Raw genomic sequence first — 21,329 nt, forward strand, 5'->3', positions numbered from 1 at the left:
GAGCAAAGTGCAACTTTGCTTTGCTAACAAGTGAAACAGTCGATTCCTGTCAGACAGGAGGCATCAGGACACAGTATTCTTATGGCTCTGGCTAGTGAATCACATGCATCAGAGAATCCAGGACTGGAGCTCTCTTTCTGGATGCAAAGCACTGTTGTTCCTTAGGAGAAGTTCAGCTCGCAAAGAGTAGCATTTATCTGCGAACAAGTGAAACAGTCGATTCCTGACAGAAAGAATGTATAAGGACACATATTTCTTATGGCTTTAGAAAGATTCTCATATGCATCTGAGAAGCCAGGACTGGATCTTTCTTTCTCGGCGAAAAACAACTTTGTTCCTTAAGGGAAGCTCATCTCTCAAAGTGCAACTTTTCGTTGCTAACAAGAGAAACAGCTGATTCTTGCAAGACAGGAACCATAAGGACACACATTTCTTATGGCTTTGATAAGTGAATAATATGCATCTGAGAATCCAGGCCTGGGTATTCTTTCTCGGTGAAAAACAACTTTGTTCCTTAAAGGAAGCTCAACTCGCAAAGTGCGACTTTACGTTGCTAACAAGAGAAACAGCTGATTCTTGCAAGACAGAAAGCATAAAGACACACATTTCTTATGGCTTTGATAAGTGAATCATATGCATTCGAGAATGCAGGTCTGGAGCTTTCTTTCTTGGTGAAAAACACAGTTGTTACGTACGGGAAGCTCCTATCGCAAAGTGCACCTTTGCTCTTCTAACACGTGAAACTCTTGATTTCTGACAGACAGGAGACATCAGGGCACATATTTCTTTTGGTTTTGGAAAGTAAATCATATGCATCTAAAACTCCAGGGCTGGAGCTTGCTTTCACTGTGCAAAGCACTGTTGTTCCTTAGGGGAAGCTCAACGAGCAAAGTGCAACTTTGCTTTGCTAACAAGTGAAACAGTCGATTCCTGTCAAACAGAAGGCATCAGGACACAGTATTCCTATGGCTCTGGCTAGTGAATCACATGCATCAGAGAATCCAGGACTGGAGCTCTCTTTCTGGATGCAAAGAACTGTTGTTCCTTAGGGAAGCTCAACGAGCAAAGTGCAACTTTGCTTTGCTAACAAGTGAAACAGTCTATTCCTGTCAGACAGGAGGCATCAGGACACAGTATTCTTATGGCTCTGGCTAGTGAATCACATGCATTAGAGAATCCAGGACTGGAGCTCTCTTTCTGGATGCAAAGCACTGTTGTTCCTTAGGGGAAGCTCAACGAGCAAAGTGCAACTTTGCTTTGCTAACAAGTGAAACAGTCGATTCCTGTCAGACAGAAGGCATCAGGACACAGTATTCTTATGGCTCTTGTTAGTGAATCACATGCATTAGAGAATCCAGGCCTGGAGCTCTCTTTCTGGATGCAAAGCGCACTTGTTCCTTAGGGGAAGTTCAGCTGGCAAAGAGTAGCATTATTCTGCTAACAAGTGAAACAGTCGATTCCTGCCAGAAAGACTGTATCAGGACACATATTTCTTATGGCTTTAGAAAGATTCTCACATGCATCTTAGAATCCAGGACTGGATCTTTCTTTCTCCGTGAAAAACAACTTTGTTCCTTAGGGGAAGCTCATCTCGCAAAGTGCAACTTTTCGTTTCTAACAAGAGAAACAGTTGATTCTTGCATGACAGAAGGCATAAGGACATATATATCTTATGGCTTTGATAAGTGAATCATATGCATTTGAGAATGCAGGTCTGGAGCTTCCTTTCTTGGTGAAAAACACAGTTGTTACGTACCGGAAGCTCTTATCGCAAAGTGCACCTTTGCTCTTCTAACACGTGAAACTCTTGATATCTGACAGACAGGAGACATCAGGGCACATATTTCTTATGGTTTTGGAAAGTAAATCATATGCATCTAAAACTCCAGGGCTGGAGCTTGCTTTCATGGTGCAAAGCACTGTTGTTTCTTTGGGGGAAGCTCAACGAGCAAAGTGCAACTTTGCTTTGCTAACAAGTGAAACAGTCGATTCCTATCGGACAGAAGTCAACAGAACACAGTATTCTTACGGCTCTGGCTAGTGAATCACATGCATCAGAGAATGCAGGACTGGAGCCCTCTTTCTGGATGCAAAGCGCAGTTGTTCCTTAGGGGAAGTTCAGCTCGCAAAGAGTAGCATTTATCTGCGAACAAGTGAAACATTTGACACCTGCCAGAAAGAATGTATCAGGACACATATTTCTTATGGCTTTAGAAAGATTCTCATATGCATCTGAGAATCCAGGACTGGATCTTTCTTTCTCGGTGAAAAACAGCGTTGTTCCTTAGGGGAAGCGCATCTCGCAAAGTGCAACTTTTCGTTTCTAACAAGAGAAACAGCTGATTCTTGCAAGACAGAAGGCAAAAGGACACACATTTCTTATGGCTTTGAAAAGTGAATAATATGCATCTGAGAATCCAGGCCTGGATCTTTCTTCCCCTAAGGAACAAAGTTGTTTTTCACCGAGAAAGAAAGATCCAGTCCTGAAATCTCAGATGCATATGAGAATCTTTCTAAAGCCATAAGAAATATGTGTCCTGATACAGTCTTTCTGTCAGGAATCGACTGTTTCACTTGTTAGCAGAAAAATGCTACTCTTTGCGAGCTGAGCTTCCCCTAAGGAACGAATGCGCTTTGCATCCAGAAGGAGGGCTCCAGTCCTGCATTCTCTGATGCATGTGATTCACTAACCAGAGCCATAAGAATACTGTGTCCTGATGCCTTCTGTCTGACAGGAATCGACTGTTTCACTTGTTAGCAAAGCAGAGTTGCACTTTGCTATTGAGCTTCCCGTAAAGAAACAACAGTGCTTTGCACCATGAAAGCAAGCTCCAGCCCTGGAGTTTTAGATGCATATGATTTACTTTCCAAAACCATAAGAAATATGTGCTCTGATGTCTCCTGTCTGTCAGAAATCAAGAGTTTCACGTGTTAGAAGACCAAAGGTGCACTTTGCGATAGGAGCTTCCCGTACGTAACAACTGTGTTTTTCACTACGAAAGAAAGATCCAGGCCTGGATTCTCAGATGCATATTATTCACTTATCAAAGCCATAAGAAATGTGTGTCCTTATGCCTTCTGTCTTACAGGAATCAGCTGTTTCTCTTGTTAGCAACGAAAAGTTGCACTTTGCGAGATGAGCTTCCCGTAAGGAACAACGCTGTTTCTCACCGAGAAAGAAAGATCCAGTCCTGGATTCTCAGATGGATATGAGAATCTTTCTAAAGCCATAAGAAATGTGTGTCCTGATACATTCTTTCTGTCAGGAATCGACTGTTTCACTTGTTAGCAGAAAAGTGCTACTCTTTGCGAGCTGAACTTCCCGTATGGAACAACTGTGCTTTGCATCCAGAAAGAGAGCTCCAGTCCTGGATACTCTGATGCATGTGATTCACTAGTCAGAGCCATAAGAATACTGTGTCCTGATGCCTTCTGTCTGACAGGAATCGACTGTTTCACTTGTTAGCAAAGCAGAGTTGCACTTTTCTCGTTGAGCTTCCCTTAAAGAAACAACAGTGCTTTGCACCATGAAAGCAAGCTCCAGCCCTGGAGTTTTAGATGCATATGATTTACTTTCCAAAACCATAAGAAATATGTGCCCTGATGTCTCCTGTCTGTCAGAAATCAAGAGTTTCACGTGTTAGAAGAGCAAAGGTGCACTTTGCGAGAGGAGCTTCCCGTACGTAACAACTGTGTTTTTCACTACAAAAGAAAGCTCCAGACCTGCATTCTCGAATGCATATGATTCACTTATCGAAGCCATAAGAAATATGTGTCCTCATGCCTTCTGTCTTGCAAGAATCAACTCTTTCTCTTCTTAGGAACGAAAAGTTGCACTTTGCGAGATGAGCTTCCCCTAAGGAACAAGGTTGTTTTTCACCGAGAAAGAAAGATCCAGGCCTGGATTCTCAGATGCATATTATTCACTTATCTAAGCCATAAGAAATGTGTGTCCTTATGCATTCTATCTTGCAAGAATCAGCTGATTCTCTTGTTAGGAACGAAAAGTTGCACTTTGACAGATGAGCTTCCCCTAAGGAACAAGGTTGTTTTTCACCGAGAAAGAAAGATCCAGTCCTGGATTCTAAGCCATAAAGCCTGATACATTCTTTCTGTCATGAATCGACTTTTTGACTTGTTAGCAGAAAACTGCTACTCTTTACAAGCTGAACTTCCCCTAATTAACAGCTGTGCTTTGCATCCAGAAAGAGAGCTCCAGTCCTGGATTCTCTGACGCGTGTGATTCACTAACCACATCCATAAGAATACTGTGTCCTGATGCCTTCTGTCTGACAGGAATCGACTGTTTCACTTGTTAGCAAAGCAAAGTTGCACTTTGCTCGTTGAGCTTCCCCTAAGGAACAACAGTGCTTTGCATCCAGAAAGAGAGCTCCAGTCCTGGATTCTCTGATGCATGTGATTCACTAGCCAGAGCCATAAGAATACTGTGTCCTGATGCCTCCTGTCTGACAGGAATCGACTGTTTCACTTGTTAGCAAAGCAAAGTTGCACTTTGCTCGTTGAGCTTCCCCTAAAGAACAATTGTGCTTTTCACCGTGAAAGCAAGCTCCAGCCCTGGAGTTTTAGATGCATATGATTTACTTTCCAAAACCATAACAAATATATGCCCTGATGTCTCCTGTCCGTCAGAAATCCAGAGTTCACGTGTTAGAAGAGCAAAGGTGCACTTTGCGATAAGAGCTTCCCGTACGTAACAACTGTGTTTTTCACCAAGAAAGCAAGCTCCAAACCTGCATTCTCGAATGCATATGATTCACTTATCGAAGCCATAAGAAATGTGTGTCCTTATGCTTTCTGTCTTGCAAGAATCAGCTGTTTCTCTTGTTAGCAACGAAAAGTTGTACTTTGCGAGATGAGCTTCCCTTAAGGAACAAAGTTGTTTTTCACGGAGAAAGAAAGATCCAGGCCTGGATTCTCAGATGCATATTATTCACTTATCAAAGCCATAAGAAATGTGTGTCCTCATGCCTTCTGTCTTACAAGAATCAGCTGTTTCTCTTGTTAGCAACGAAAAGTTGCACTTTGCGAGATGAGCTTCCCCTAAGGAACAAAGTTGTTTCTCACCGAGAAAGAAAGATCCAGTCCTGGATTCTCAGATGTATATGAGAATCTTTCTAAAGCCATAAGAAATATGTGTCCTGATACATTCTTTCTGTCAGGAATCGACTGTTTCACTTGTTAGCAGAAAAATGCTACTCTTTGCGAGCTGAACTTCCCGTATGGAACAACTGTGCTTTGCATCCAGAAAGAGAGCTCCAGTCCTGGATACTCTGGTGCATGTGATTCACTAACCAGATCCATAAGAATACTGTCTCCTGATGCCTTCTGTCTGAGAGGAATCGACTGTTTCACTTGTTAGCAAATCAAAGTTCTTATGGCTTTGATAAGTGAATCATATGCATTCGAGAATGCAGGTTTGGAGCTTCCTTTCTTGGTGAAAAACACAGTTGTTACGTACGGGAAGCTCCTATCGCAAAGTCCACCTTTGCTCTTCTAACACGTGAAACTCTTGATTTCTGACAGACAGGAGACATCAGGGCACATATTTCTTAGGGTTTTGGAAAGTAAATCATATGCATCTAAAACTCCAGGGGCGGAGCTTGCTTTCACTGTGCAAAGCACTGTTGTTCATTAGGGAGAGCTCAACGAGCAAAGTGCAACTTTGCTTTGCTAACAAGTGAAACAGTCGATTCCTGTCAGACAGAAGGCATCAGGACACAGTATTCTTATGGCTCTGGCTAGTGAATCACATGTATCAGAGAATCCAGGACTGGAGCTCTCTTTCTGGATGCAAACCACTGTTGTTCCTTAGGGAAGCTCAACGAGCAAAGTGCAACTTTGCTTTGCTAACAAGTGAAACAGTCAATTCCTGTCAGACAGAAGGCATCAGGACACAGTATTCTTATGGCTCTGGCTAGTGAATCACATGCATCAGAGAATCCAGGACTGGAGCTCTCTTTCTGGATGCAAAGCACTGTTGTTCCTTAGGGGAAGCTCAACGAGCAAAGTGCAACTTTGCTTTGCTAACAAGTGAAACAGTCGATTCCTGTCAGACAGGAGGCATCAGGACACAGTATTCTTATGGCTCTGGCTAGTGAATCACATGCATCAGAGAATCCAGGACTGGAGCTCTCTTTCTGGATGCAAAGCACTGTTGTTCCTTAGGGGAAGCTCAATGAGCAAAGGGCAACTTTGCTTTGCTAACAAGTGAAACAGTCGATTCCTGTCAGATAGAAGGCATCAGGACACAGTATCCTTATGGCTCTTGTTAGTGAATCACATGCATTAGAGAATCCAGGCCTGGAGCTCTCTTTCTGGATGCAAAGCGCATTCGTTCCTTAGGGGAAGTTCAGCTCGCAAAGAGTAGCATTATTCTGCTAACAAGTGAAACAGTCGATTCCTGACAGAAAGAATGTATCAGGACACATATTTCTTATGGCTTTAGAAAGATTCTCATATGCATTTAGAATCCAGGACTGGATCTTTCTTTCTCGGTGAAAAACAGCGTTGTTCCTTAGGGGAAGCTCATCTCGCAAAGTGCAACTTTTCGTTGCTAACAAGAGAAACAGCTGATTCTTGCAAGATAGAAGGCATGAGGACACACATTTCTTATGGCTTTGATAAGTGAATAATATGCATCTGAGAATCCAGGACTGGATCTTTCTTTCTCGGTGAAAAACAACTTTGTTCCTTAAAGGAAGCTCAACTCGCAAAATGCGACTTTACGTTGCTAACAAGAGAAACAGCTGATCCTTGCAAAACAGAAGGCATAAGGACACACATTTCTTATGGCTTTGATAAGTGAATCATATGCATTCGAGAATGCAGGTTTGGAGCTTCCTTTCTTGGTGAAAACACAGTTGTTACGTACGGGAAGCTCCTCTCGCAAAGTGCACCTTTGCTCTTCTAACACGTTAAACTCTGGATTTCTGACGGACAGGAGACATCAGGGCATATATTTGTTATGGTTTTGGAAAGTAAATCATATGCATCTAAAACTCCAGGGCTGGAGCTTGCTTTCACGGTGAAAAGCACAATTGTTCTTTAGGGGAAGATCAACGAGCAAAGTGCAACTTTGCTTTGCTAACAAGTGAAACAGTCGATTCCTGTCAGACAGAAAGCATCAGGACACAGTATTCTTATGGCTCTGGCTAGTGAATCACATGCATCAGAGAATCCAGGACTGGAGCTCTCTTTCTGGATGCAAAGCACTGTTGTTCCTTAGGGGAAGCTCAACGAGCAAAGTGCAACTTTGCTTTGCTAACAAGTGAAACAGTCGATTCCTGTCAGACAGGAGGCATCAGGACACAGTATTCTTATGGCTCTGGCTAGTGAATCACATGCATCAGAGAATCCAGGACTGGAGCTCTCTTTCTGGATGCAAAGCACTGTTGTTCCTTAGGGGAAGCTCAACGAGCAAAGGGCAACTTTGCTTTGCTAACAAGTGAAACAGTCGATTCCTGTCAGATAGAAGGCATCAGGACAAAGTATTCTTATGGCTCTGGTTAGTGAATCACATGCATTAGAGAATCCAGGACTGGAGCTCTCTTTCTGGATGCAAAGCGCACTTGTTCCTTAGGGGAATTTCAGCTCGCAAAGAGTAGCATTATTCTGCTAACAAGTGAAACAGTCGATACCTGACAGAAAGACTGTATCAGGACACATATTTCTTATGGCTTTAGAAAGATTCTCATATGCATCGGAGAATCCAGGCCTGGATCTTTCTTTCTTTGTGAAAAACAGCGTTGTTCCTTAGGGGAAGCTCATCTCGCAAAGTGCAACTTTTCGTTGCTAACAAGAGAAAGAGTTGATTCTTGCAAGACAGAAAGCATAAAGACACACATTTCTTATGGCTTTGATAAGTGAATCATATGCATTCGAGAATGCAGGTCTGGAGCTTTCTTTCCTGGTGAAAAACACAGTTGTTACGTACGGGAAGCTCCTATCGCAAAGTGCACCTTTGCTCTTCTAAAACGTGAAACTCTTGATTTCTGACAGACAGGAGACATCAGGGCACATATTTCTTTTGGTTTTGGAAAGTAAATCATATGCATCTAAAACTCCAGGGCTGGAGCTTGCTTTCACTGTGCAAAGCACTGTTGTTCCTTAGGGGAAGCTCAACGAGCAAAGTGCAACTTTGCTTTGCTAACAAGTGAAACAGTCGATTCCTGTCAGACAGAAGGCATCAGGACACAGTATTCTTATGGCTCTGGCTAGTGAATCACATGCATCAGAGAATCCAGGACTGGAGCTCTCTTTCTAAATGCAAAGCACTGTTGTTCCTTAGGGGAAGCTCAACGAGCAAAGGGCAACTTTGCTTTGCTAACAAGTGAAACAGTCGATTCCTGTCAGACAGAAGGCATCAGGACACAGTATTCTTATGGCTCTGGCTAGTGAATCACATGCATCAGAGAATCCAGGACTGGAGCTCTCTTTCTGGATGCAAAGTACTGTTGTTCCTTAGGGGAAATTCAGCTCGCAAAGAGTAGCATTTTTCTGCTAACAAGTGAAACAGTCGATTCCTGACAGAAAGAATGTATCAGGACACATATTTCTTATGGCTTTAGAAAGATTCTCATTTGCATTTAGAATCCAGGACTGGATCTTTCTTTCTCGGTGAAAAACAGTGTTGTTCCTTAGGGGAAGCTCATCTCGCAAAGTGCAACTTTTCGTTGCTAACAAGAGAAACAGCTGATTCTTGCAAGACAGAAGGCATGAGGACACACATTTCTTATGGCTTTGATAAGTGAATAATATGCATCTGAGAATCCAGGACTGGATCTTTCTTTCTCGGTGAAAAACAACTTTGTTCCTTAAAGGAAGCTCAACTCGCAAAAATCGACTTTACGTTGCTAACAAGAGAAACAGCTGATCCTTGCAAGACAGAAGGCATAAGGACACACATTTCTTATGGCTTTGATAAGTGAATCATATGCATCTGAGAATGCAGGTTTGGAGCTTCCTTTCTTGGTGAAAACACAGTTGTTACGTACGGGAAGCTCCTCTCGCAAAGTGCACCTTTGCTCTTCTAACACGTGAAACTCTTGATTTCTGACAGACAGGAGACATCAGGGCACATATTTCTTAGGGTTTTGGAAAGTAAATCATATGCATCTAAAACTCCAGAGCTGGAGCTTGCTTTCACTGTGCAAAGCACTGTTGTTCATTAGGGAGAGCTCAACGAGCAAAGTGCAACTTTGCTTTGCTAACAAGTGAAACAGTCGATTCCTGTCAGACAGAAGGCATCAGGACACAGTATTCTTATGGCTCTGGCTAGTGAATCACATGTATCAGAGAATCCAGGACTGGAGCTCTCTTTCTTGATGCAAACCACTGTTATTCCTTAGGGAAGCTCAACGAGCAAAGTGCAACTTTGCTTTGCTAACAAGTGAAACAGTCGATTCCTGTCAGACAGAAGGCATCAGGACACAGTATTCTTATGGCTCTGGCTAGTGAATCACATGCATCAGAGAATCCAGGACTGGAGCTCTCTTTCTGGATGCAAAGCACTGTTGTTCCTTAGGGGAAGCTCAACGAGCAAAGTGCAACTTTGCTTTGCTAACAAGTGAAACAGTCGATTCCTGTCAGACAGGAGGCATCAGGACACAGTATTCTTATGGCTCTGGCTAGTGAATCACATGCATCAGAGAATCCAGGACTGGAGCTCTCTTTCTGGATGCAAAGCACTGTTGTTCCTTAGGGAAGCTCAACGAGCAAAGTACAACTTTGCTTTGCTAACAAGTGAAACAGTCGATTCCTGTCAGACAGTAGGCATCAGGACACAGTATTCTTATGGCTCTGGCTAGTGAATCACATGCATCAGAGAATCCAGGACTGGAGCTCTCTTTCTGGATGCAAAGCACTGTTGTTCCTTAGGGGAAGGTCAACGAGCAAAGTTCCACTTTGCTTTGCTAACAAGTGAAACAGTCGATTCCTGTCAGACAGGAGGCATCAGGACACAGTATTCTTATGGCTCTGGCTAGTGAATCACATGCATCAGAGAATCCAGGACTGGAGCTCTCTTTCTGGATGCAAAGCACTGTTGTTCCTTAGGGGAAGCTCAACGAGCAAAGGGCAACTTTGCTTTGCTAACAAGTGAAACAGTCGATTCCTGTCAGATAGAAGGCATCAGGACACAGTATTCTTATGGCTCTTGTTAGTGAATCACATGCATTAGAGAATCCAGGACTGGAGCTCTCTTTCTGGATGCAAAGCGCATTCGTTCCTTAGGGGAAGTTCAGCTCGCAAAGAGTAGCATTATTCTGCTAACAAGTGAAACAGTCGATTCCTGACAGAAAGAATGTATCAGGACACATATTTCTTATGGCTTTAGAAAGATTCTCATATGCATTTAGAATCCAGGACTGGATCTTTCTTTCTCGGTGAAAAACAGCGTTGTTCCTTAGGGGAAGCTCATCTCGCAAAGTGCAACTTTTCGTTGCTAACAAGAGAAACAGCTGATTCTTGCAAGATAGAAGGCATGAGGACACACATTTCTTATGGCTTTGATAAGTGAATAATATGCATCTGAGAATCCAGGACTGGATCTTTCTTTCTCGGTGAAAAACAACTTTGTTCCTTAAAGGAAGCTCAACTCGCAAAATGCGACTTTACGTTGCTAACAAGAGAAACAGCTGATCCTTGCAAAACAGAAGGCATAAGGACACACATTTCTTATGGCTTTGATAAGTGAATCATATGCATTCGAGAATGCAGGTTTGGAGCTTCCTTTCTTGGTGAAAACACAGTTGTTACGTACGGGAAGCTCCTCTCGCAAAGTGCACCTTTGCTCTTCTAACACGTTAAACTCTGGATTTCTGACGGACAGGAGACATCAGGGCATATATTTGTTATGGTTTTGGAAAGTAAATCATATGCATCTAAAACTCCAGGGCTGGAGCTTGCTTTCACGGTGAAAAGCACAATTGTTCTTTAGGGGAAGATCAACGAGCAAAGTGCAACTTTGCTTTGCTAACAAGTGAAACAGTCGATTCCTGTCAGACAGAAAGCATCAGGACACAGTATTCTTATGGCTCTGGCTAGTGAATCACATGCATCAGAGAATCCAGGACTGGAGCTCTCTTTCTGGATGCAAAGCACTGTTGTTCCTTAGGGGAAGCTCAACGAGCAAAGTGCAACTTTGCTTTGCTAACAAGTGAAACAGTCGATTCCTGTCAGACAGGAGGCATCAGGACACAGTATTCTTATGGCTCTGGCTAGTGAATCACATGCATCAGAGAATCCAGGACTGGAGCTCTCTTTCTGGATGCAAAGCACTGTTGTTCCTTAGGGAAGCTCAACGAGCAAAGTGCAACTTTGCTTTGCTAACAAGTGAAACAGTCGATTCCTGTCAGACAGAAGGCATCAGGACACAGTATTCTTATGGCTCTGGCTAGTGAATCACATGCATCAGAGAATCCAGGACTGGAGCTCTCTTTCTGGATGCAAAGCACTGTTGTTCCTTAGGGGAAGCTCAACGAGCAAAGTGCAACTTTGCTTTGCTAACAAGTGAAACAGTCGATTCCTGTCAGACAGGAGGCATCAGGACACAGTATTCTTATGGCTCTGGCTAGTGAATCACATGCATCAGAGAATCCAGGACTGGAGCTCTCTTTCTGGATGCAAAGCACTGTTGTTCCTTAGGGGAAGCTCAACGAGCAAAGTGCAACTTTGCTTTGCTAACAAGTGAAACAGTCGATTCCTGTCAGACAGGAGGCATCAGGACACAGTATTCTTATGGCTCTGGCTAGTGAATCACATGCATCAGAGAATTCAGGACTGGAGCTCTCTTTCTGAATGCAAAGCACTGTTGTTCCTTAGGGGAAGCTCAACGAGCAAAGTGCAACTTTGCTTTGCTAACAAGTGAAACAGTCGATTCCTGTCAGATAGAAGGCATCAGGACACAGTATTCTTATGGCTCTTGTTAGTGAATCACATGCGTTAGAGAATCCAGGACTGGAGCTCTCTTTCTGGATGCAAAGCGCAGTTGTTCCTTAGGGGAAGTTCAGCTCGCAAAGAGTAGCATTATTCTGCTAACAAGTGAAACAGTCGATTCCTGACAGAAAGAATGTATCAGGACACATATTTCTTATGGCTTTAGAAAGATTCTCATATGCATCTGAGAATCCAGGCCTGGATCTTTCTTTCTCTGTGAAAAACAGCGTTGTTCCTTAGGGGAAGCTCATCTCGCAAAGTGCAACTTTTCGTTGCTAACAAGAGAAACAGTTGATTCTTGCAAGACAGAAGGCATAAGGACATATATTTCTTCTGGCTTTGATAAGTGAATCATATGCATTCGAGAATGCAGGTCTGGAGCTTTCTTTCTTGGTGAAAAACACAGTTGTTACGTACCGGAAGCTCCTATCGCAAAGTGCACCTTTGCTCTTCTAACACGTTAAACTCTTGATTTCAGACAGACAGGAGACGTCAGGGCACATATTTCTTATGGTTTTGGAAAGTAAATCATATGCATCTAAAACTCCAGGCCTGGAGCTTGCTTTCATGGTGCAAAGCACTGTTGTTTCTTTAGGGGAAGCTCAATGAGCAAAGTGCAACTTTGCTTTGCTAACAAGTGAAACAGTCGATTCCTATTCGACTTAAGTCATCAGAACACAGTATTCTTATGGCTCTGGCTAGTGAATCACATGCATCAGAGAATCCAGGACTGGAGCTCTCTTTCTGGATGCAAACCACAGTTGTTCCTTAGGGGAAGTTCAGCTCGCAAAGAGTAGCATTTATCTGCGAACAAGTGAAACATTTGACACCTGCCAGAAAGAATGTATAAGGACACATATTTCTTATGGCTTTAGAAAGATTCTCATATGCATCTGAGAAGCCAGGACTGGATCTTTCTTTCTCGGCGAAAAACAACTTTGTTCCTTAAGGGAAGCTCATCTCTCAAAGTGCAACTTTTCGTTGCTAACAAGAGAAACAGCTGATTCTTGCAAGACAGGAACCATAAGGACACACATTTCTTATGGCTTTGATAAGTGAATAATATGCATCTGAGAATCCAGGCCTGGGTATTCTTTCTCGGTGAAAAACAACTTTGTTCCTTAAAGGAAGCTCCACTCGCAAAGTGCGACTTTACGTTGCTAACAAGAGAAACAGCTGATTCTTGCAAGACAGAAAGCATAAAGACACACATTTCTTATGGCTTTGATAAGTGAATAATATGCATTCGAGAATGCAGGTCTGGAGCTTTCTTTCTTGGTGAAAAACACAGTTGTTACGTACGGGAAGCTCCTATAGCAAAGTGCACCTTTGCTCTTCAGACACGTGAAACTCTTGATTTCTGACAGACAGGAGACATCAGGGCACATATTTCTTTTGGTTTTGGAAAGTAAATCATATGCATCTAAAACTCCAGGGCTGGAGCTTGCTTTCACTGTGCAAAGCACTGTTGTTCCTTAGGGGAAGGTCAACGAGCAAAGTGCAACTTTGATTTGCTAAGTTAAACAGTCGATTCCTGTCAGACAGAAGGCATCAGGACACAGTATTCTTATGGCTCTTGTTAGTGAATCACATGCATTAGAGAATCCAGGCCTGGAGCTCTCTTTCTGGATGCAAAGCGCACTTGTTCCTTAGGGGAAATTCAGCTCGCAAAGAGTAGCATTTTTCTGCTAACAAGTGAAACAGTCGATTCCTGACAGAAAGAATGTATCAGGACACATATTTCTTATGGCTTTAGAAAGATTCTCATATGCATTTAGAATCCAGGACTGGATCTTTCTTTCTAGGTGAAAAACAGCGTTGTTCCTTAGGGGAAGCTCATCTCGCAAAGTGCAACTTTTCGTTGCTAACAAGAGAAACAGCTGATTCTTGCAAGATAGAAGGCATGAGGACACACATTTCTTATGGCTTTGATAAGTGAATAATATGCATCTGAGAATCCAGGACTGGATCTTTCTTTCTCGGTGAAAAACAACTTTGTTCCTTAAAGGAAGCTCAACTCGCAAAATGCGACTTTACGTTGCTAACAAGAGAAACAGCTGATCCTTGCAAGACAGAAGGCATAAGGACACACATTTCTTATGGCTTTGATAAGTGAATCATATGCATCTGAGAATGCAGGTTTGGAGCTTCCTTTCTTGGTGAAAACACAGTTGTTACGTACGGGAAGCTCCTCTCGCAAAGTGCACCTTTGCTCTTCTAAAACGTGAAACTGGATTTCTGACGGACAGGAGACATCAGGGCATATATTTGTTATGGTTTTGGAAAGTAAATCATATGCATCTAAAACTCCAGGGCTGGAGCTTGCTTTCACGGTGAAAAGCACAATTGTTCTTTAGGGGAAGCTCAACGAGCAAAGTGCAACTTTGCTTTGCTAACAAGTGAAACAGTCGATTCCTGTCAGACAGAAAGCATCAGGACACAGTATTCTTATGGCTCTGGCTAGTGAATCACATGCATCAGAGAATCCAGGACTGGAGCTCTCTTTCTGGATGCAAAGCACTGTTGTTCCTTAGGGGAAGCTCAACGAGCAAAGTGCAACTTTGCTTTGCTAACAAGTGAAACAGTCGATTCCTGTCAGACAGAAGGCATCAGGACACAGTATTCTTATGGCTCTGGCTAGTGAATCACATGCATCAGAGAATCCAGGACTGGAGCTCTCTTTCTGGATGCAAAGCACTGTTGTTCCTTAGGGGAAGCTCAACGAGCAAAGTGCAACTTTGCTTTGCTAACAAGTGAAACAGTCGATTCCTGTCAGACAGAAGGCATCTGGACACAGCATTCTTATGGCTCTTGTTAGTGAATCACATGCATTAGAGAATCCAGGACTGGAGCTCTCTTTCTGGATGCAAAGCACAGTTGTTCCTTAGGGGAAGTTCAGCTCGCAAAGAGTAGCATTTATCTGCGAACAAGTGAAACAGTTGACTCCTGACAGAAAGAATGTATAAGGACACATATTTCTTATGGCTTTAGAAAGATTCTCATATGCATTTAGAATCCAGGACTGGATCTTTCTTTCTCGGTGAAAAACAGCGTTGTTCCTTAGGGGAAGCTCATCTCGCAAAGTGCAACTTTTCGTTGCTAACAAGAGAAAGAGTTGATTCTTGCAAGACAGAAAGCATAAAGACACACATTTCTTATGGCTTTGATAAGTGAATCATATGCATTCGAGAATGCAGGTCTGGAGCTTTCTTTCCTGGTGAAAAACACAGTTGTTACGTACGGGAAGCTCCTATCGCAAAGTGCACCTTTGCTCTTCTAAAACGTGAAACTCTTGATTTCTGACAGACAGGAGACATCAGGGCACATATTTCTTTTGGTTTTGGAAAGTAAATCATATGCATCTAAAACTCCAGGGCTGGAGCTTGCTTTCACTGTGCAAAGCACTGTTGTTCCTTAGGGGAAGCTCAACGAGCAAAGTGCAACTTTGCTTTGCTAACAAGTGAAACAGTCGATTCCTGTCAGACAGAAGGCATCAGGACACAGTATTCTTATGGCTCTGGCTAGTGAATCACATGCATCAGAGAATCCAGGACTGGAGCTCTCTTTCTAAATGCAAAGCACTGTTGTTCCTTAGGGGAAGCTCAACGAGCAAAGGGCAACTTTGCTTTGCTAACAAGTGAAACAGTCGATTCCTGTCAGACAGAAGGCATCAGGACACAGTATTCTTATGGCTCTGGCTAGTGAATCACATGCATCAGAGAATCCAGGACTGGAGCTCTCTTTCTGGATGCAAAGTACTGTTGTTCCTTAGGGGAAATTCAGCTCGCAAAGAGTAGCATTTTTCTGCTAACAAGTGAAACAGTCGATTCCTGACAGAAAGAATGTATCAGGACACATATTTCTTATGGCTTTAGAAAGATTCTCATTTGCATTTAGAATCCAGGACTGGATCTTTCTTTCTCGGTGAAAAACAGCGTTGTTCCTTAGGGGAAGCTCATCTCGCAAAGTGCAACTTTTCGTTGCTAACAAGAGAAACAGCTGATTCTTGCAAGACAGAAGGCATGAGGACACACATTTCTTATGGCTTTGATAAGTGAATAATATGCATCTGAGAATCCAGGACTGGATCTTTCTTTCTCGGTGAAAAACAACTTTGTTCCTTAAAGGAAGCTCAACTCGCAAAAATCGACTTTACGTTGCTAACAAGAGAAACAGCTGATCCTTGCAAGACAGAAGGCATAAGGACACACATTTCTTATGGCTTTGATAAGTGAATCATATGCATCTGAGAATGCAGGTTTGGAGCTTCCTTTCTTGGTGAAAACACAGTTGTTACGTACGGGAAGCTCCTCTCGCAAAGTGCACCTTTGCTCTTCTAACACGTGAAACTCTTGATTTCTGACAGACAGGAGACATCAGGGCACATATTTCTTAGGGTTTTGGAAAGTAAATCATATGCATCTAAAACTCCAGAGCTGGAGCTTGCTTTCACTGTGCAAAGCACTGTTGTTCATTAGGGAGAGCTCAACGAGCAAAGTGCAACTTTGCTTTGCTAACAAGTGAAACAGTCGATTCCTGTCAGACAGAAGGCATCAGGACACAGTATTCTTATGGCTCTGGCTAGTGAATCACATGTATCTGAGAATCCAGGACTGGAGCTCTCTTTCTGGATGCAAACCACTGTTATTCCTTAGGGAAGCTCAACGAGCAAAGTGCAACTTTGCTTTGCTAACAAGTGAAACAGTCGATTCCTGTCAGACAGAAGGCATCAGGACACAGTATTCTTATGGCTCTGGCTAGTGAATCACATGCATCAGAGAATCCAGGACTGGAGCTCTCTTTCTGGATGCAAAGCACTGTTGTTCCTTAGGGGAAGCTCAACGAGCAAAGTGCAACTTTGCTTTGCTAACAAGTGAAACAGTCGATTCCTGTCAGACAGGAGGCATCAGGACACAGTATTCTTATGGCTCTGGCTAGTGAATCACATGCATCAGAGAATCCAGGACTGGAGCTCTCTTTCTGGATGCAAAGCACTGTTGTTCCTTAGGGAAGCTCAACGAGCAAAGTACAACTTTGCTTTGCTAACAAGTGAAACAGTCGATTCCTGTCAGACAGTAGGCATCAGGACACAGTATTCTTATGGCTCTGGCTAGTGAATCACATGCATCAGAGAATCCAGGACTGGAGCTCTCTTTCTGGATGCAAAGCACTGTTGTTCCTTAGGGGAAGGTCAACGAGCAAAGTTCCACTTTGCTTTGCTAACAAGTGAAACAGTCGATTCCTGTCAGACAGGAGGCATCAGGACACAGTATTCTTATGGCTCTGGCTAGTGAATCACATGCATCAGAGAATCCAGGACTGGAGCTCTCTTTCTGGATGCAAAGCACTGTTGTTCCTTAGGGGAAGCTCAACGAGCAAAGGGCAACTTTGCTTTGCTAACAAGTGAAACAGTCGATTCCTGTCAGATAGAAGGCATCAGGACACAGTATTCTTATGGCTCTTGTTAGTGAATCACATGCATTAGAGAATCCAGGACTGGAGCTCTCTTTCTGGATGCAAAGCGCATTCGTTCCTTAGGGGAAGTTCAGCTCGCAAAGAGTAGCATTATTCTGCTAACAAGTGAAACAGTCGATTCCTGACAGAAAGAATGTATCAGGACACATATTTCTTATGGCTTTAGAAAGATTCTCATATGCATTTAGAATCCAGGACTGGATCTTTCTTTCTCGGTGAAAAACAGCGTTGTTCCTTAGGGGAAGCTCATCTCGCAAAGTGCAACTTTTCGTTGCTAACAAGAGAAACAGCTGATTCTTGCAAGATAGAAGGCATGAGGACACACATTTCTTATGGCTTTGATAAGTGAATAATATGCATCTGAGAATCCAGGACTGGATCTTTCTTTCTCGGTGAAAAACAACTTTGTTCCTTAAAGGAAGCTCAACTCGCAAAATGCGACTTTACGTTGCTAACAAGAGAAACAGCTGATCCTTGCAAAACAGAAGGCATAAGGACACACATTTCTTATGGCTTTGATAAGTGAATCATATGCATTCGAGAATGCAGGTTTGGAGCTTCCTTTCTTGGTGAAAACACAGTTGTTACGTACGGGAAGCTCCTCTCGCAAAGTGCACCTTTGCTCTTCTAACACGTTAAACTCTGGATTTCTGACGGACAGGAGACATCAGGGCATATATTTGTTATGGTTTTGGAAAGTAAATCATATGCATCTAAAACTCCAGGGCTGGAGCTTGCTTTCACGGTGAAAAGCACAATTGTTCTTTAGGGGAAGATCAACGAGCAAAGTGCAACTTTGCTTTGCTAACAAGTGAAACAGTCGATTCCTGTCAGACAGAAAGCATCAGGACACAGTATTCTTATGGCTCTGGCTAGTGAATCACATGCATCAGAGAATCCAGGACTGGAGCTCTCTTTCTGGATGCAAAGCACTGTTGTTCCTTAGGGGAAGCTCAACGAGCAAAGTGCAACTTTGCTTTGCTAACAAGTGAAACAGTCGATTCCTGTCAGACAGGAGGCATCAGGACACAGTATTCTTATGGCTCTGGCTAGTGAATCACATGCATCAGAGAATCCAGGACTGGAGCTCTCTTTCTGGATGCAAAGCACTGTTGTTCCTTAGGGGAAGCTCAACGAGCAAAGGGCAACTTTGCTTTGCTAACAAGTGAAACAGTCGATTCCTGTCAGATAGAAGGCATCAGGACAAAGTATTCTTATGGCTCTGGTTAGTGAATCACATGCATTAGAGAATCCAGGACTGGAGCTCTCTTTCTGGATGCAAAGCGCACTTGTTCCTTAGGGGAATTTCAGCTCGCAAAGAGTAGCATTATTCTGCTAACAAGTGAAACAGTCGATACCTGACAGAAAGACTGTATCAGGACACATATTTCTTATGGCTTTAGAAAGATTCTCATATGCATCGGAGAATCCAGGCCTGGATCTTTCTTTCTTTGTGAAAAACAGCGTTGTTCCTTAGGGGAAGCTCATCTCGCAAAGTGCAACTTTTCGTTGCTAACAAGAGAAAGAGTTGATTCTTGCAAGACAGAAAGCATAAAGACACACATTTCTTATGGCTTTGATAAGTGAATCATATGCATTCGAGAATGCAGGTCTGGAGCTTTCTTTCCTGGTGAAAAACACAGTTGTTACGTACGGGAAGCTCCTATCGCAAAGTGCACCTTTGCTCTTCTAAAACGTGAAACTCTTGATTTCTGACAGACAGGAGACATCAGGGCACATATTTCTTTTGGTTTTGGAAAGTAAATCATATGCATCTAAAACTCCAGGGCTGGAGCTTGCTTTCACTGTGCAAAGCACTGTTGTTCCTTAGGGGAAGCTCAACGAGCAAAGTGCAACTTTGCTTTGCTAACAAGTGAAACAGTCGATTCCTGTCAGACAGAAGGCATCAGGACACAGTATTCTTATGGCTCTGGCTAGTGAATCACATGCATCAGAGAATCCAGGACTGGAGCTCTCTTTCTAAATGCAAAGCACTGTTGTTCCTTAGGGGAAGCTCAACGAGCAAAGTGCAACTTTGCTTTGCTAACAAGTGAAACAGTCGATTCCTGTCAGACAGAAGGCATCAGGACACAGTATTCTTATGGCTCTGGCTAGTGAATCACATGCATCAGAGAATCCAGGACTGGAGCTCTCTTTCTGGATGCAAAGTACTGTTGTTCCTTAGGGGAAATTCAGCTCGCAAAGAGTAGCATTTTTCTGCTAACAAGTGAAACAGTCGATTCCTGACAGAAAGAATGTATCAGGACACATATTTCTTATGGCTTTAGAAATATTCTCATTTGCATTTAGAATCCAGGACTGGATCTTTCTTTCTCGGTGAAAAACAGCGTTGTTCCTTAGGGGAAGCTCATCTCGCAAAGTGCAACTTTTCGTTGCTAACAAGAGAAACAGCTGATTCTTGCAAGACAGAAGGCATGAGGACACACATTTCTTATGGCTTTGATAAGTGAATAATATGCATCTGAGAATCCAGGACTGGATCTTTCTTTCTCGGTGAAAAACAACTTTGTTCCTTAAAGGAAGCTCAACTCGCAAAAATCGACTTTACGTTGCTAACAAGAGAAACAGCTGATCCTTGCAAGACAGAAGGCATAAGGACACACATTTCTTATGGCTTTGATAAGTGAATCATATGCATCTGAGAATGCAGGTTTGGAGCTTCCTTTCTTGGTGAAAACACAGTTGTTACGTACGGGAAGCTCCTCTCGCAAAGTGCACCTTTGCTCTTCTAACACGTGAAACTCTTGATTTCTGACAGACAGGAGACATCAGGGCACATATTTCTTAGGGTTTTGGAAAGTAAATCATATGCATCTAAAACTCCAGAGCTGGAGCTTGCTTTCACTGTGCAAAGCACTGTTGTTCATTAGGGAGAGCTCAACGAGCAAAGTGCAACTTTGCTTTGCTAACAAGTGAAACAGTCGATTCCTGTCAGACAGAAGGCATCAGGACACAGTATTCTTATGGCTCTGGCTAGTGAATCACATGTATCAGAGAATCCAGGACTGGAGCTCTCTTTCTTGATGCAAACCACTGTTATTCCTTAGGGAAGCTCAACGAGCAAAGTGCAACTTTGCTTTGCTAACAAGTGAAACAGTCGATTCCTGTCAGACAGAAGGCATCAGGACACAGTATTCTTATGGCTCTGGCTAGTGAATCACATGCATCAGAGAATCCAGGACTGGAGCTCTCTTTCTGGATGCAAAGCACTGTTGTTCCTTAGGGGAAGCTCAACGAGCAAAGTGCAACTTTGCTTTGCTAACAAGTGAAACAGTCGATTCCTGTCAGACAGGAGGCATCAGGACACAGTATTCTTATGGCTCTGGCTAGTGAATCACATGCATCAGAGAATCCAGGACTGGAGCTCTCTTTCTGGATGCAAAGCACTGTTGTTCCTTAGGGAAGCTCAACGAGCAAAGTACAACTTTGCTTTGCTAACAAGTGAAACAGTCGATTCCTGTCAGACAGTAGGCATCAGGACACAGTATTCTTATGGCTCTGGCTAGTGAATCACATGCATCAGAGAATCCAGGACTGGAGCTCTCTTTCTGGATGCAAAGCACTGTTGTTCCTTAGGGGAAGGTCAACGAGCAAAGTTCCACTTTGCTTTGCTAACAAGTGAAACAGTCGATTCCTGTCAGACAGGAGGCATCAGGACACAGTATTCTTATGGCTCTGGCTAGTGAATCACATGCATCAGAGAATCCAGGACTGGAGCTCTCTTTCTGGATGCAAAGCACTGTTGTTCCTTAGGGGAAGCTCAACGAGCAAAGGGCAACTTTGCTTTGCTAACAAGTGAAACAGTCGATTCCTGTCAGATAGAAGGCATCAGGACACAGTATTCTTATGGCTCTTGTTAGTGAATCACATGCATTAGA

The sequence above is a fragment of the Pithys albifrons genome, chromosome 3 (assembly GCF_047495875.1).
Source record: "Pithys albifrons albifrons isolate INPA30051 chromosome 3, PitAlb_v1, whole genome shotgun sequence".
NCBI classification, from domain to species: domain Eukaryota; kingdom Metazoa; phylum Chordata; class Aves; order Passeriformes; family Thamnophilidae; genus Pithys; species Pithys albifrons.